Raw genomic sequence first — 12,642 nt, forward strand, 5'->3', positions numbered from 1 at the left:
GTTGGAAAGAAAAGAAATGTACATGCATTATTGTAACTGTTTAAATGTATATATTGCAAAAGAGGATAATAGAAGAGAAGAGGTTAAGCTTAATCTTAGCTAACTTTGGAAAATAGCTGAAATTAAATTAGGCCATAAAGATTGTATCTTACAGATCTGATTGAAGCCAGAGACAAAATGTCTGTGAGAAGCCTGGCTTAGTAACTCTGAAGGAGGAGTAGAAGGTTTGAAATTGTTTTATGACTTCCAGGAGTTTTAGCAGATCTGAGCAAAGTTGTATTTGTGTGTATGGTAACACATAGGTGCTAAAAATCTTTGCAGCTTCTAGTTTTGGTGATAGTGTAGGAAACAGAGTTGGATGACCAGATGTGATGTCATTCTTTAAGCAGTCCCAGAAATAATATTTAGGTATTATATTGAGAAGTCTCTCAGTCAGACTGGGCAGTCTTTTTCTTGGAAGCTAACTTAGAAGGATCATGCAGCTACTTCATCTCGCCTTGCTCTAGTAAGTGAACTATGGAATAGTAACTCTTTAGATTAGTTGGGAAAATATAGTGAGATTAGTTATGTACTGTTTTTCTGTACCTATGTGAATCTGTTCATCTGTGCTATTTTAATATTTCCCTTGGTTGAAACTCTGGTGTTTATTGTAAATAGATATGTAGTATTTTCATGTTCTTTTTTGCTTGTTTGCGTCTTTCGGCTTTTCCTAGTTAGGGGTCGCCACAGCGGAACTCCGGTCCGCTAATGATTGGCAGTAGATTTTTACGTGCCGAGTTGCCAGCCCTGACACACAACCTTCAACGAAGGTACGCCCATTCACGCATGTCTACACACAGAAGACGCTCTAGCTGAGAATTGAACAGGACGTCTTACTGTGAGGCAACATGTTCTTTTATTATTTATTATTAAATATATTTAAACTTTTCATTGTGACTGGTCTTTTTAGAAAATATTTAAACTTTTAGAGTCTTTGCATATATTTATTTGGTGATAATTGTGGCCACTCCTGAAAGCCTGGCTGTTTGGTCAACATTACCATTTGTATTAATATTAACTTCACTCATTATAATTGCTAACCCTTTTAAGAGCCTTATAGTAATTGACTGGTGGCAGTGAATCTACCTTATAGTCTAGGCAAAGTTGGTAGAGCGGGTAATCTGTACCAGTCTTTCCCAGGTGAGTGTGTGTGTGTGTGTGTGTGTGTGTGTGTGTGTGTGTGTGTGTGTGTGTGTGTGTGTGTGTGTGTGTGTGTGTGAAAATTAAATCTCAGAGTGTTGCATTAGGTACTCAGAACAGGGACATGAAGGACTTGTTTCACATAGAGGATGCTGGAGAACATGGGTTGGACACTTGACTGAGTACTTAACCCTACAGCTGTGCCAGTGGGGAATCTTACTGGGGACCTGGCAGGAGACATCTAGAGAAACCTGGACCCTGGGCTGTGTGATCCCTGTGTGCTTTTAAGGGAAGTTGTGCTTGATGTAGAGAGGTCTACATCTGGAAATACTGAGTGTATCCATTTGTATTCCATGTGAACGTCTCTCTCAAGTGTCAGTGGTGAGGACTGATGCTTCTTGATTACTAGCCCAGAGTGGGGACATCACAGTGGTGCTTCCTTGAGATGTTGCCTAAATAAACAAATACATTTCTTGTTACTTGCTTGACCAAATAGTTTTGATGGCCTGGGTTTCACTGACAAACAATTAGTGGACATAAACTAAATCTGAGAAACACCACATTGTGATACAATGAGCTATTCAAATTTCTTATACTCCACCGATCCTACCAATTACCGACCAATAGCCATCCTCTCCCCTCTCTCAAAATTCTCATGAAATACATTCATAAGCAACTTATGTCCTATTTACTTCATGAAAACCTCCTTACTCCCTCTCAGCACAGATTTAGACCTCAACAAATCCAATAAAATGCGAATTAAAGTGCTCAACACCAAAACAACCAAAAAACTGTTGCTGGACTGTGCATTGTGTTAACCAAGGAATTATTAAAGAATTACACTCAGCCGCTTGATGTTTTCTTCCAAAGTACTCTTTTAAGAGTTTTTTGGCAGATTTAGACCTCACCATAGCACATCCACAGCACTTCTATCTTTTATCCAGACTGTAGCAGAAACAAGGGACAACAATAAACTCATATCATGTATCTTCCTCAACTTCTCTAAAGCTTTTGACACAGTTTCCCACCCTAAATTTCTCTCTAAACTATCTGAACTAAACCTCTCCACCTCCACTATCCTCTGGTAATCCAGCTATCTCAATAATGGACAACAATCTGTTAAATGGCAGACTCCTACTCACCCTTTTTACCTATCCAAACTGGTGTCCTCCAAGGAGCCATCCTTGGCTCCCTTCTCTTTAATATTTTCACTAACACTCTTCACTCTGTCTGTACCTCATTTTCACTAATCTAATATGCTGATGATTCTGCCCTTATCACCCTCTCTGACAACCCCACTGACCTACACTCTATCATGCAGACTTCCTTTAATATAATCGAACACTGGCTAACTGACAAAGAAATAATCCTTAACCCAAAGAAAACATAACTCCTTCTTTTCTTCCCAAAATCTTTATCCTATCTTAAAACTATTTTCAGTCTCTCTTCTCTAGACAATGCCAATATTTATACAGACTCCACTGCAAAATTTCTTGGAATCACAATTGAAGACCAACTGAAATTTGACCATCACATCTTACAGTCCATCAAAAAGACCAATCAAAACTAGGTTTGCTATATAGACACAAAACAATTCTTAACTAACACCGCTAGGACCTCACTTGCCCAAGCCTATATCCTCCCCTGCCTACTCTATGCTTTCTCTATATTCACACACATCCAAGCAAATCTCCAAACCAAACTAGAACAAACTTACAACCAGATAGCCAGATTTACATGTAATCACCCCTACAAATCCCATCACTGCCTTGCACTAAAAAAACTTCACTGGTTTCAGTTCCCACAGCTAATCCAACTTTCACAGCTACAAATTGCACATTCTCTTTTCTACAAACCTAAAAACTGAACCTCCCTGTTCACCCTCCTATCCCTCTACAAACCTGCACATCTCTCCATAGCATTGACCAAGCACTACTGAACACCTACAAGTTCAACAAAACTATAAGCAGGTTACTTTATAAATGCTCCGTATCTCAAACCTGGAACAAACTCCCATCTAACATATGACATATCCAATCTACGCTCCTCTTCAAAAAAGAACTGAAAAAATACCTAGCCAACTCTCCCCCCTGCAACTGCCACCATCCCACCTAATCTCCCACTACCACACCAGAACTATTCCCTTCATACATTATATATATTTACAATCCTGTGAATCTGCAGCTACACCACTGAGCACTCTTAAAAACTAAACATTTCTCCCAACTTTGCCCCCCTATTTTACTTCTTATTTCCCTGGCCACCCTAACTCTATCCTCCTCATTTCCTTCTTTCCACTCTATCCCCTTCCACTCCACCCACTATAACTAACACAACTGCCATTCTTTGCTATTCTCTGTCTCTTCAATTATTCTTCACTCTTTTCTGCACTCTATTTACTATTCTTCTATTTTGTTCCAGCAACTCAACCTCTATCATTTTGTTGTTGTACATGCACAAAATGCATACTTGTAATGATTTCTACAAGGCATTAATGTTGTTACTCACATGTCTCTATCTTGCCTTTTTTATGTTTTTAAACTTGGAATGTAACTTGGTTTTGTTATGATGTGTATTATTTTTTGGCATCATTTTTTTATCATGTGTTTGTGGAACTTTTCTCCTTGGGTCTCCACTGAAAATGGGCCCTCAGCCCAATGGACTAACGCAGTTAAAAAGGACAAATAAATAATAAATAAATTTTACAGAAAACAAACCATGAGCTCTTTAGGTGCCTTGTTCAAGTGTTACAGAAAGCAGCATCATATTTAATAAGGGGTCAGATATATCCAAAGTGACTCCATATGCACCTCATAATTAGAAATGGTACAGAATTGCTTTCATGGCTTTATTAATTTGAATATTTGTATCGGTTTTAATAGCCTAATAATTCAAACTTTAACTCTTGTAACCAAAACACCACCAAACTACATACACTGTTTGTATGGTTCAGCAACTGGTGATCCGAATACAATCAAGTTTAAACTTTCCTTCAGTGTCATAGCTTTCAACATTGCATTGCTAATACAGTTATTCTGAATTTTAAACAAATGCTCTTATTTGTTGTACACGCAAACCTTGGCTACCAAAGGGAAAAAAAGGTCTAAAACATTTCTCCTTTTTACTGGTATTCTTTAATGGTGTGCTTCCTTAAATGTTAAAAGTATTCTTCGTATGTAGTTATATACATAAAGATGTTTTTCATATCACTGTTCTGTTTCTTGAAAGGAGATTTCCAGTCTTTGGCCACTGTCAACTTAATGCTAGCAAGGACTCATCCCACAGAATGCTCCTGAGGGATAGCCATTATCCAGAATTAATATTGTAGTGCAAATATGTGTTTGAAAACCCTTTCCAAATATTCCACCTCACTTGGGCTGTTTTTCAAAATGTGTACGATATTGGCCTGTCTTTTTTACATCACCAACATAGACTGTTGGATCCCCCCTTACCTTAATGATCTAAAATACCAAATAAAGATTATCCTGTCTTGTTGGTCTTTAAATCCAGTCCCCTTTTTCGATTTTACACACTATTTCATACCTTGATCCGTTCTTCTTCTTCACTTAGTCTCTCATTCACTTTCCTCCCATGTTCTATAGGCTCATGGCCTTATAGCTTGGCGTCACAGATCTCCATGTATCGCACTGGCTGCGCCTCTTTTAGTGCCCGTCCATTTGCTCCATGGTAATATTCTGCACTTCCTATCACTATTTGTCATTATTTTCCTTCGTATAGCTCTGGCTTATTAATAAGCTAGCCTGTGTTTCTGGTTTAACCTGTGTTCTTCCTGTAGCTCTCTGAAGTGCTTTTATTTACCGTTCTGTTTGATTTTTTCTTGTATCATCTGCATCCCTTATATCCATCCCTTTCTAATTCAGTTTTCCTTTACTACTTCTGTGCAGCCCTAATAATCCTGGGTGACTGTATTTCATTAATGAGGCGATTTCCCAATAGACTATCACCTATACTAATAGCACACTTTTCTCACATTAATGTCCATCCTGGAATTACTTCCCTTAGCTTACCGTTCTCCTTGATTGCTGGTGTCTAGTAGCAGTTCTGATATTCCACAGCTCTACTATTTGCACTAAATGAAAAGGTATCTACTTAGATCTGGAAGGCTGTATTGTCCAATCTGTGCTGCCAGTTGTGCTTTGCTTACTGATAGCCTTCTATCTTTATTCCTTAAGATACTGTTTAGCATCGCCTGTATTTTTATTAGAATTGCATGATGAGCTGGAATGGATAAACTCCAAAAAATAAATAGGATGTGTGATTGAATCATCATATTTATTGTACTCATTTTACCCGAGACTGTATTGAAAGTTTCCACTTTCTGGTATAGATTTCTCATGACTCTCCTAACACTGTTAAAGTTTTCATGCATGTATAATTGCCCTTACAAGTCTAGCCAAGAATTTAGTCCATGTTCCAACAAGTCAGCACCCTATGCCACTGTCCAGCAGGGACATAGGTGGAATCCCAGGGGTGTATTTTCTATTCCCCATCCAGTTATCCAGGTTGCGCTTAAAAAGGTTTAATGAGGTACTCTGCTTTACATGGAGAGGGAGTCTATTCCACAAAATGGAGTTTCTGGGGCACAAATCTGTCCCGCCAAAAAGTTCTATTGATGTCACAGATCAGGTTGAGGTCTCACGTGTGAGTTACTCGAGTGGAGCTTGACTTGCGGATATGCAGCAGTCCCATCAGGGTGGGGCTGAGATTGCTTTGTATGCCAGACAGAGGTCACCACTGAGGAGTCTATAGGAAACTAAGTAGAGAGACAGGGATTTTAGCCTATCTGTTTTGGGTAGATGTTGTAAGCCCTGGATTCTCTGGGTGAGGAATCTCTGTGGCCTCTCCAGCTGCTGCATATGCTTTGTAAGGTACATGCCGAAAGGGGCATTGTATTCAATAATCGGTCTTATAAGGGAAGAATACAGGGATGTTATGACTACTTTGTCCCTGGATGAGATACCCTTACTAATGAGGTGAGCCATGTACAAAGCTTTCCGTACAACAGAGGCAATATGGTGGTCAAAAGTCAGTTTGCTATAAACCTGGGTTCCCAAGTCCCATACGACTGATTGCATGCTGAGTGCCTTATTATCAATGTGATAATTCGTGGGAATGTTTTTCTACCCAAAAGGGGTGATGATGCATTTTTTGGCATTCAGTTTGAGGCCCTGCTTCTGGCACCAGTCATTTTTTGAGTGAGACCCTCTTGGAGGATGTCCACAGCACTAGGGGAACTGATGACAGTGCCCAGCTTGCAGTCATGCATTTTATCATCTGATTGTTTTTTTCTTCTTTTCTGTTAATCTGCTGTCTTCAGTTGCATGACATTCCACGTTTGATCTTATTTTGTCTTCTCTGTCATCGTTTATCCACAATGTTCTCTAAAGAATACACTGATTTTTTCTTTACCTTGAACTGTAACATTCCCCCTTATGTCCCTTATTTAAGCAATAGTATATTTTTCTCTTCCTTATATAAAAGCCAGTGCAATATATATATGGGGTCTCCCTCCCTTTATATACACCAATATTCATTCTCCTTTTCTCGTTATCTGCATCTGATTGAGAAATATATATATATATATATATATATATATATATATACGTAAATCTCCATTTTAAGTCTATCCTGAAGCTCTTTTAGGTATTTCTTAACCTCAATTAGTCTTGGTTGTCTATTTTTGAAGTAGTTGCAGCTGCCTCTTTTTGATGTTTAAGAGATTGCCTTTTTCCTTCCTTAATATATATATACATACATACACACACAGACCCCACCAATACATATTTATATATATATATATATATATATATATATATATATATATATATATATATATATATATACATACATATACACATACATTAGAACATACATTAGAACACACACACACACACACACACACACACACACACACACACACACACACACACACACACACACACACATATGGGTCTACTTTAGTAGACCGAAATTACTAATTGGCAAATTTTAAATGATCAAGATGAATCTGGTGAACGACTACTATGTTGAAAATGTATTTAATCAAAAAGTCAAATAACCAAAAACTAAAATCAGATGTTAAAGACATTTCCTGACACAGTGTATACATTTGTAAATTTAAGTGAAGAAATCCCTTTTTATTCTAATGAAAACAACATGAACTGAAAACCACTTAGAAAGCCCTGCTCCTTTTCACTTCCCGTGCTCCACACTGGAATTAAAGATACAGAGTTCCATTATTTCTGAAACTTTCATTTTACATTTTCAATAGCATCACTATATCTGTAACAAATTCCATACATCTATGATCACTTTTATGATTTAAAAGAAACTCAAACTGACTATGTCACTGCATACATTTCTTAAGTGAAGGACACATCCAGACTCTCATTTCATCTACTCTGTTCGGTTCTGTCACTAGAGCAGATATCAGTACAGATAAATCTGAAGTACATTCACCAATTAAACATTTAAGATGCCTGTGCCAAGCTTCCACTGTTTTTTGAGTTCTAGGCAGAAAAAAGAAGTGATGTACTCACCATAACGTTCCATGTTTGTTGTCCTTGATCTCGCCTTCCTTCTTGCTGGTTGGGTTCAAAGCCGATCCTTGGCTCTGAATCAGCCGCATTCTAAAGCTCGAGAGCTTCCACTGGCTCGAGGCTAGTCCCTATCTCAACATGCCTAGCGAGAGTTACCCATCTCTCATTTGTGATAACCATAACATTAGACTATAATATGCCAATATACATAGACATGTATATAAATTATATATATATATATATATATATATATATATATATATATATATATATATATATATATATGGGATCTGTACTGATCCCCGAACAACATCACTGAATCACTATCGGCCGGCATACTTACGCAAAAGTGCTTTTCACCGAAGAAGCACTTTTGTGAAAGTATTCCTGTTGCGGAGGATGTACTGCTGTGCGGATAAGGGAATATTCCCTTTTCCTCACTGTAATGCGATCTTGGAGTGAGAATATTAAAGTAGGGGGCTGTGGGGGGTGCAGGGGGGCTTTCCCCCTGCATAAAAGTAGATTTAGTGTTTTTTTTTTAACACACTTTAACAAAAGCACTTTTTCGGTGAAAGCGCTTTCGTTAAAGTGTGGTCAGTGATTGTGGATTCGGGCTATTGAACTTTTGTTCAATAGTCCTAGATCTATATATATATATATATATATATATATATATATATATATTTATATGTGTGTGTGTGTGTGTGTGTGTGTGTGTATATCCCACCAAGATAGTAGTAAAGGAAGAGTCTATATTAGAACATCGAAGTTTCAAAACTTCAAATGTTCTAATATCAAACCTTATTCAGCGAAAGCTAAAATCATCTAACATACAGAACAGCAAATTTTTTCCTAGCGAAAAAATTCTCTGTTCCAAAACACATACACACAACACAAACACACCAAACAAACAGCAATCCGCACACATACACCTAAAATCTTACACCTAACCCTACACTAAACTATACACACACAACTAACTATTTACTTACCTTAACCCAAACCCTAACCCTAAGGTCTGTCACTATCACAAACTCACTTCACCCACGCCCTAACCCTAACTCACCTACCCCGCCCTAACCCTCACATCCACACAATCGCCCACTTACCTGACCCGCGCCCTAACCCTAACTCACCTAACCCACCTAACCCACCCTAACCCTCACGTCCACACAATTGCACACAACCCTAACCCTAACTACCCTAACCCGCACTGAATCGCACACTTAACTGAACCTGACCCTTAACTTTCCACCACAGCGCTGAAAATACTGAAGCAACAGAAATGGGCAACCAAATTCTTTCCCTAGGAAAAAAATCGGTTTTCTGTTGCTTTGATATTTTTAGCTTTCGCTGAATAATGAAACTTCGATGTTCTAATATAGACCCGTAAAGGAACTAAGTCTATCCAACTCATATGACAGGAAGGGAATCACAGCCTATGTAGCCAAATAATGGATAATTCCTCTCAATCTTCCTGGAAGGAGGAAGGAGGGTGGGATGCAAGAAGGAAAGCAAGGACAACAAACATGGAATTGTATGATGAGTACATAACTTCTTTATGTTATGTTGTCCATATCTCACCTTCCTTTTTCAATACTTTCAAAACTTCCCCAGCACCTTCTTCTTGGGTGGCTCACTGGAATAGACTCTTCAGGATTGTGGAACCAAAGGATGCCACATTTACTTTGTAATGAGTGATGAATATATGGGGATTAACCCATGTAGCTGCCACACAAACTGAGTATAAAGGCAGTCTGGCCTGAAAAGCTGTAGAGGTAGGCATGGCCCTAGTTGAGTGTCCTTGAGTTTTCCCTGACAGCTGCCTGATCTGTGAGTTATAGACATAAGTGATGGTGTCTGAAAGCCAGTTTGATAAAGTTACTTTTGAGAGTGAAGTTCCCTTTCTGTTTTCTGAAAAGGATACAAACAATTGGTCAGATTTTCTGAATTCTTTTGTCCTGTGCAAGTAAAAACGTAACTGCCTATGAACATCCAGTTGGTGGAGTTTATATTCTGCCTTTTTGACATGATTATGGAAGAACACAGGTAATTATATCAATTGATTCAGGTTGAACTTTGTGCAAACCTTTGGTAGGAAGGAAGGATGGTTCTGAGAGAAACCCTATCTTTGTGAAAAATTAAGTAAGGGGGATGAATGGATAGAGCTTGTAATTCTGATACCCTCCTAGCTGAGGTAATGGTAGTTAATAAAATAGTTTTCCAAATCAAGAATTTTAGAGAACAAGTAGTAGCTGGGTTGAAAGGAGGAAGAATCTAAATTTAGATCCCAAGATGCCAGCCTGGTTGTCTTCCTGGTTTATGGTCTGTGGTGTAGCTGTAATTAAGAATGCAATAATTTCCCCTTTGGTCAGGTTGGCATGCACCAGTCCTTTGGCTTGGTACAGCTCAGCCAACTGGTTCCTTGTCAGCTTGCCATAATCCTCTGCTGACATATTTGCCTGCTCTCCCTGACTGACTAAGCTAACAAAAAGTAAATAAATAAAACTATTGTGATATGAATGTCTACTTTGTGGCTGCTTGAGAGTACACATTTCTTAGGGACAACTGCTTACATGCTACAGGAGTTCAATTAATATCCACACCACTGCTCACCAATATGTGACACGTGATGGTCCCACCACTGCCAACCAATATCTGATGAGGGATGGTCCCATCACTACCAACCAATATGTGATGATCCCTCTCTGGGCTAGTAATCAAGGAGCCTGAATCTTCACCACTGACACTGGAGAGGGACATGCACTTGGAATACAAACTGGCACACTCAGTATTTCCAGATGCAGACCTCTCTGCATCATGCATGATTTCCATTAAGAGCACACAGGGAACACACTCAGTCTGAGGTCTGGATCTGTCTCCCTCCAGGTCACCAGTAAGACTCCCCACTGGTACAGCTGTAAGGTTAGGTCCTCAGACATGTGTCTAAGCCAAGGCCTCCAGCACTCTCTCTGTAAGCCCAGTGCTTGGTGTTCCTGCTCCAAGTAGCTGACACATACACACTGTGAGATTTGATTCTACAGACAGACACACACACACACACACACACACACACACACACACACACACACACCTGGGAAAATCTGGCACAGATTTACCTGCTGTGCCCCCTTCTGCCCAAAATATAAGATAGTTATCACTGCCACTAGACACTCCACAATCAGCTACTCTAAGGCCCTTAACAAACGGTACCCAATTATATGATGCAGTGGTACAGCAGTAGTGTTGTTGCCTCACAGCAAGAGGTTCTCCAGTATAGTTCTCGGGTGGGGTGCCTTCTGTGTAGAGTCTGCATGTCCTCCCTGTGTTTGTGTGGGCTTCCTCTGGGTATTCTGGTTTCCTCCCACGTTGCAAAGACATGCATCTGGAGCATTTCTCCCCAGGCCTCTGCTGAAAATTGGTTTCATTCCAAGTTGGACTTTCCCAGTAAACAAATAATAAATAAAATACTGTGCAATACTAATGCAAATGGTAGTAGTTTACCAAGACAGCTAGGCCTTCTGGAGTGGCCCACACACTGTCACCAAATTAATATAAACACACTCAAAGGTTAAATACTTTCTAAAAGGTACCAGCCACAATAAAAGTTTTAAATATATTTAATAATATATGATAAAAGAGCATGAAAATACTGAATATATATTTAACAGTAAACCACAGAGTTCAAATGACAGGAAATATTGAAAATAATATCAATGGGCAGACTCATACAAATAAAAACAATCTCTAAACTAAGTTTAACTGTATTCCTGACTTAATCTAAAAGAATTAGTATTTATTTTATTTTTATTTGACATTTGTTTACCAGGAAATTCCAACTTGGAATGAAACCAATTTTCAGCAGAGGCCCAGGAGAAATCCTCAAGATGCATGTCTTTGTAACATGGAAGGAAACCGGAGCACCCAGAGAAAACTCACAAGAATGCAGGGAGAACATGCAGACTCCACACAGAAGGCAACTCAGCTGAGAATCAAACCGGAGAACCTCTTGCTGTGAGGCAACAATGCAACCTCTGCACCATTGCATCATCCAATTCCCTATTCCCTAATAACTTACTTGATAGAGCAAAGAACAATGAAATACATGAGCAGTTTTATTAGTCAGGTTCCCCAAAACAGAATTCTCCATCCTCAGAGATTACTCTCTGTAAAATATAATATACAAGATGTCTTGCAGAATTACCTCATCTGGTCATCTGACTCGAGGTTCTCACACTATTCCCCTTTGAAACTGAGACAGGAATTTAGCATAGATGGCTACAATACACATCTAAATGTTTATGGCAGTGCCTGGGACTTCCTGTCTTTTTACTGAGCTAATGAACAAAGGCTTCTTCCAGACCCCCTGTTTCTGGTCCTGTTCAGCACTGTGGGGTAACATTTTAATGGTTTAGCAGCTCATTTACATTTCCCTTATTTTTCTTAAAGTAAGCTAGCTGGTTAACCTTTGTTGCCCCAGTGACCTCTATTAAAACATATACATTTAATTCAGCTACAGTAATATATGCACATTTCTTTTCATCCCAGCAGAGTGCACTGTTGATTCATTTTAACACAAGAAAACCTCACAAATACATTTTCATCACAAGCATCTGTACAAATCAGTTTGATAAACAAATGATATATAATTATTTACAAAATTCCAGCTAGCTGTGTAGGCACAAGTCATATATCCAGTGCCCTACTTCTGGCATAGCTGGCAGTACCGCCTATTGTCACACTTTATGATTACCATCCCACTGTAACAGAAAGAGGACTCTGTAGCACACGGTCTAATAAGTTTTGTATTGTATTGAAAAAAGAGGCTATTTATGACCCAGTCAGAATTTCCTGGAAAACATATGGAAATAAATAAATAAAAACATAATATACAAAAGTGAGC

The sequence above is a fragment of the Protopterus annectens genome, chromosome 10.part0 (genome assembly GCF_019279795.1).
Source record: "Protopterus annectens isolate FY-2018-M chromosome 10.part0, PAN1.0, whole genome shotgun sequence".
NCBI classification, from domain to species: Eukaryota; Metazoa; Chordata; order Ceratodontiformes; family Protopteridae; genus Protopterus; species Protopterus annectens.